Source organism: Corvus brachyrhynchos, unplaced genomic scaffold (genome assembly GCF_000691975.1).
Source record: "Corvus brachyrhynchos isolate BGI_N302 unplaced genomic scaffold, ASM69197v1 scaffold661, whole genome shotgun sequence".
NCBI classification, from domain to species: Eukaryota; Metazoa; Chordata; class Aves; order Passeriformes; family Corvidae; genus Corvus; species Corvus brachyrhynchos.
Genome location: NW_008236246.1, coordinates 418969 through 424387, shown reverse-complemented (window position 1 = coordinate 424387; position 5419 = coordinate 418969). Strand labels below are relative to the sequence as shown.

The 5419-nt window shown below is 58.8% G+C and overlaps 1 protein-coding gene across 1 annotated transcript in view; it reads left to right on the top strand.

Annotated features, from left to right (window-relative positions):
• The window catches only part of MYL9 (myosin light chain 9), a 7658-nt gene extending 7214 nt beyond the window's left edge, over window positions 1-444 (top strand). The window contains exon 4 of the mRNA XM_008643472.2: window positions 1-444. This exon is cut by the window's left edge and continues 403 nt beyond it. The gene's annotated coding sequence lies outside the window, so the exon portion shown is untranslated.
• Window positions 445-5419: the final 4975 nt, after the last annotated feature.

Genomic DNA, 5419 nt, shown 5'->3' with positions numbered 1-5419 from the left:
CCAGCAGCCATTGAACCCCTCAAAGCCACCATGCCACTGGTCCCAGGGCTGGGGTGAGCATCCCCCGCTGGTCTGCTGGGATTTGGGCTGGCTTGAGCCTGAGCGAGCCCAATTCAGGGCCATAGCACAGAGGAAAAGCATCTCTTCCTCTCCTCCCACACTCCCCTTTCAGGAAAGAACCCCCACTTTGTTCCTCCTCCCTGGCTGTTTTATGGCTTTAGAGCCTGAGATCTGAGGGATTCGGGAAGCTGAAGGGGTGTATAAAGCCTGAGGGGTGTGACAGACCTGTGCTCTGTGTGGCTCCCTCGTGACCAGTGCCGTGCTGTGCCTCGGGCTTTGGGAAGGTGGGTTTGGGCACTGCACCTCCTCACCTTGCTGCCCTTGTCAGTCAGGGCCCCTTCCAGTGGGGCAGCCTGTTTTTGAAACCAAATTGCTCTCAAATGATGTAAAGTCAGCTTGAGCATCATTTTCTGCGTTAGCTGGTGGGCTGAAGCTTGTTCTGCTTTGCCCCCGTGTCGGGATGGGCTGAGACACTTTGGCAAGGTGCTGACCATGCTCCCCACATCAGCTGATCCAGGGTCCCAGGGGCTTGGCTGCCTTTCTGTGTCACCCTGGGTGGGTGGGAGGGCAAGAGACAGAGAGGGTAAGAAATGGGGAGGGGGTTTGTCCCCTTGGTTTGGTTATTTGTCACCACCCTGACAAGGGTGTGGGAACATGGGGCGCTCCCACCTTGTGAAGCTGTGTTTGTAAAATGCTGCTTGAAGCCAGCCCATCTCCCTGCCCTGGAGGGAGGGATGAGATTCCAACAATTCTTTATCCAAAAGGGGGGACAAAACTACAAACCCTGGTGAGGCCATAGTGCATGGCAGAGATGCTCCCAGTGCTGGGAAGGCTTGGGTAGGGTCTGTGGGAGCTCCATGGGCATATGCTGGGATCAGAGGCATCAGAGACTTGCCAGGCCCCAGGTGATGCTCTCTCACCTGGGAGATGATCCATGAATGAAAAGCTTCTCCTTGGTCCCAGTGCTTCTATTTTGTAGGCACTACCAACACAGGAAAAAGGAACTAAATTGTCAGATATGAAGGGCTGAACCTGTGATCTCCAGGGAGATCCCCAGGGTCAGGGCTTGTGCTCTGCAGCAGCAGCCCCAAACCAGCCCACCTCCAGCCTCGTGGGTACCAAGCTTCTTCCCTAATTCCCTGCTGTGCTAGGGAAAACCTACAGTTCTCCCACTTCCAGAGAGAATTCCCAGGCCTGAAGGCTCCTGGAGGGTGGGATGCTTTATGAAACCTCCTTCACTGGGACACCCAGCAAAGTGAACATCCCACAGACATCACTTTGGGGCAGAGGAGCTGATGCTGGAGCTGTGGAGAGATCGTCTCCTGGGCCAGCTGCATCCAGGAGTGATTTCAGCCCCCCTGACCCCAAGGGATCACCTTGTGTGACCAGCCCAGATCCCCGCAGCACCAGGAGTGGGATGGACTTACTGCTGGTCCCAGCTGGGAGCTGCCACAGGCTCCAGCCTGCAGCTGTCAGAGGTGCTGCCTCAAGCAGCTCCCAAAACTGCTCGGTCTGAGCTGCCCCTTCACTGCCATGGCTGTGGTGGCACCGTGGGACTTTCAACCCTGAGGCAGCAAAGCAGAACAAATTTGTTATTGGACACTGGGGTATATGTGGGAAGAGTAAATAAACTTATTCCACTGGCTCAGGTTTCCCAGGCTGCCCCACCCCTGGAAGTGTCCAAGGCCACGTTAGACGGGACTTGGAGCGAGCTGGGATAGCGGAAGTTGTGGAGTGAGATGAGCTTTAGGGTCCTGTCCAACCCAAACCATTCTGGGATTTGATGGATCTCTGAAACCCCAGAACTATCTGGGCTCATGTGAACCTCATGAAGTTCAGCCAGGCCAAGTGCAGGGTCCTGCACCTGGGTCAGGGCAGCCCCACACCAGCACAGGCTGGGGCTGCTGGGTGGAGAGCAGCCCTCGAGAAGGACTTGGGGGTGCTGGTGGTGACAAATTGGATGTGACCTGGCCATGGGCACTGGCAGCCTAGAAAGTCAGCTGTACTTGGGCTGCATGAGAAGCAGCAGAGGCAGCAGGTGGACCAGACCTGACTCATTTCAAAGGTATTAAATAGCAGCAAAATAAAGACATTCATTTCAGAAGTGTTCGCTTGGGGCAGGAGGACACCAAGGTAGGCAAATAACCCCCTTTTGGTCAGTCTAGAAGAGCTGCTCCCAGTGCAGAAGTGTGTCCTGAGCTCGGAGGGCCCCTCCTATGTGTCAGTCTGTGCCCGTGGCTCCTGGGGCTGTCCCTGGCCCCATCCCCTCTGCAGCCTCCCCCCGGGTATTTGTCCACAGGGAGGAGCTTGAGCCTGCTCTGCTCCAGGCTGGGCAGTCGCAGCTCTCTCAGCCTCTCCTCATGGCAGAGATGCTGCAGTCCCTCCATCACCTTGATGGCCCTGTGCTGTACACTCGCCAGGCTGTCCCTGTCTCCTGTACTGGGCAGCCCAGCTCTGGGCCCAGCACTCCAGGGCTGCCCTCACTGGTGTGGAGCAGAGCGGAAGGATCCCCTCCCTCCGCCGGCTGTGACACAGCTCCCAGTGCAGCCCAGGACCCCCTGACCCCAGAGTGTTTGCTGTTCTCCAGTGCTGTGAGCTCCATCCTGGTGTCCCCACAGCTCCTCTCGCCATGTCCAGAGATGTAGGTTAGAGGAAAAGGGCACAGCAGTGCCTGCTGAGAGAGGGTCTGTCCTGCCCTACAGCCTCCAGAAAGGAAACAGAGCAGAGCTTCCCCAAGGGAAGGGGCAGGAGGAGATGGAGGGGCTGCAGTGCCCAGCTCCCAGGACCAGTCCTACTGGGGGAATCCCAGCCTGCAGCAGGTCCAGTGGCCCTGAGCAGGGAGCAGGACCTGCTGCTGGAGCAGTGGCCCCAAGGGCAGGGTGGCAGCAAACAGCCAGCACAGCCAACCACAAATCCAATTTTCCTTGCTAAAAATGCAGATTAAACATCAGAGGGTGGGCAAAGGATGGAGAGAGTCCTGTCTGGGAAGGGTCGGTACCCTGGGAGGCTGTCTGGGGATTCCATCATCCCCCTGGGGTTCCAAGCACCCCCCTGGGAGTTCCAGCCTCCCCTGGATTTCCAGCGCTTCCCCTGGGAGTTCCAGCTTCCCCTGGATTTCCAGCGCTTCCCCTGGGAGTTCCAGCTTCCCCTGGATTTCCAGCATCCCCCTGGGGTTCCCAGAATCCCCCTGGGTTTCCAGCATTCCCCCTCAGGCTCTTGTTGGCTGATTGTTGTTCAAATTGCTGAAGTTTAATAGTATTATCATGTCAATGGGCCTGGGCAGGGCCCAGCCTGGACGCGTTCGTGATGGGAAGGGCAGGGAGATGCACCACAGCCCCTTCCCTGGCCCCTCATCCCCGAGGCTCCTCACTCCCCATCAGCTGGGCGCTCCCCGGCTCCTGTGCCAGGCTGGGCTTGCCCAGGGATTTGGGCTCCTCCCGCGCTCCACTCTGGCACCAATGGGATTTTTCCAAAGCTGCTTCCATACAACCAGCCCGGGGAGCAAAGGGGGGTGGAGGGATGCGGGGTGGGGGGGGACTCGTGGCCCCGTGGGCGGGTGTTTGAGCCCAGGGAGCATTTCCCGGTTGTATCAATTCGGTGGAAGACTAAAACAGCGTTTGCCAAAAGGTGGGAGCAAAAGTAGCCTGCTCAGGAGGACAGTCTTGCTTGGGCAGGACACAGACCCTGGGCAGCGTCCACGGGATGAGCCCACCCTGCCCGCTGATGGTCCGGAGTGGGCAGGAGCCAGCCTGGCGTGAGAGGGCTGGAGGGCCAGGGGATGCTCCCAGCCCTGGGGTGGCCCTGCAGAGGGTGGGATGTGCTGCCAGGGCCCCCACACCCCACCTGTGCTTCACCAGCCCCTGCTGCCTTGGCATGAATGCAGCAGTAGCAGGTTGGGGCACAGTTCCACTCAGGTCATGGAAGATTGAGAACCAACAAAACAAATGCTTTAAGGAATTCTCCTTTTTCTTTTGCTATTTAATCCCTTATTGCACGACACAATCTGCTTTTCCCAGACCAAAAATCAACCATAAAAGAAGGTTTTTTGTAGCTTTTTTCAATACATGAAGGGATTTCCATCTTTTACCCTGCGAGCAGCAAAAAGGGAAGGGAGGGAGGGAGGGAGGGAGGGAGGGAGAGGAGCTGCAGGAGATGGTGGAGCCTGGGAGGAGGGAGCTGCCTCTGAGGCAGGGTGTCAGCAAGCCAGGTCTTCGTGGGGAGAGGTGGAGCAGGACCCGGTGGCCCTCGGGGTGCTGTGCCCCAGCAGCACACAGGTCACTGGGGGATGCACACGCGTGTGCTCGGCTTGGCAAGCACGAGCATGGATGTGCCCAAGACGAGGGATGGACATCCCGGGAAAGCACATCCCCAAGAGATCCCCCCCAGACAGGGGTCTCTGCGGGCAGGGCTCTGGGCTGGCTCCAGGACAGGGCCGTCTTGGCTTCCCATGGTGGCACCTTCTCCATCACAGGTGCTGGGATGTGGCACCACTGCTCTGAGCAGCTCTTCTCTCTTCTTCCCACTGATGAAGACACCGCTCCAGGGGACCCACGATGGACACATCCCCTTGGGCCCCACTGAGCACCTGGCAGAGGGTGACAGTGCGACCCAGCCCCACATCACAGAAGGGCACAGAGCTGTGCTGGGGAAATTCCATGCTCACCACACCTTGGACCAGCAGCACATAAATGGAGCAATTCGGTCTCCAAAACTCCAAAGGTGACCTTGGGCTCTGCTGGGATGGTGGAGAGACACAGGGAGAGCAGAAGAACTTTCAGAGACCTTGGGCAGCCTGATGGCCATGGCACAGTGATGGTTCCACCTGGTTCCTTCTTGGTCACCACCATTGCTTGGAAACACCTTCCTCTGTCACGGAGCAGTGATGTGCTGGGCTTCTGATTTCCCATCTGTCAAGGACCAAATGAAGCACTGGTGGAACTTCAGGGTGCTCTGAGGTCCCCAGGGTTGTCACCCACACCTGCCCCTGCACCTCCTGTCTGAAGGCCTGTCCCTGTCCCCTGCCCACAGACACCAGTAACCCCTGGGGCTCAGCTACAGGATTCAACCAGGGGGAAGGAACTTGTGCAGTGCCCTGTGGGGCACCCCGGCATGGATGCCCCTGGGTGGGAGTCCCAAGGTTGGTGTCCCCGGGTGGGTGTCCCCAGGTGAGCATCCCTGGATGGGTGTCCCTGGGCGTGTGTCTCCCGTGGGTGTCCCTGGTGGGTGTCCCTGGGGGGAATGTGCCCAGGTGGGTGTCCCCGGGACTGGTTGTCCCCATGTGGGTGCCCGTGGGTGGGTGTCCCCGAGGGTGCCCCTGTGCGGGTGCAGCTCTGCGGGGGGGGTTCCGCGGGGCCGGGCG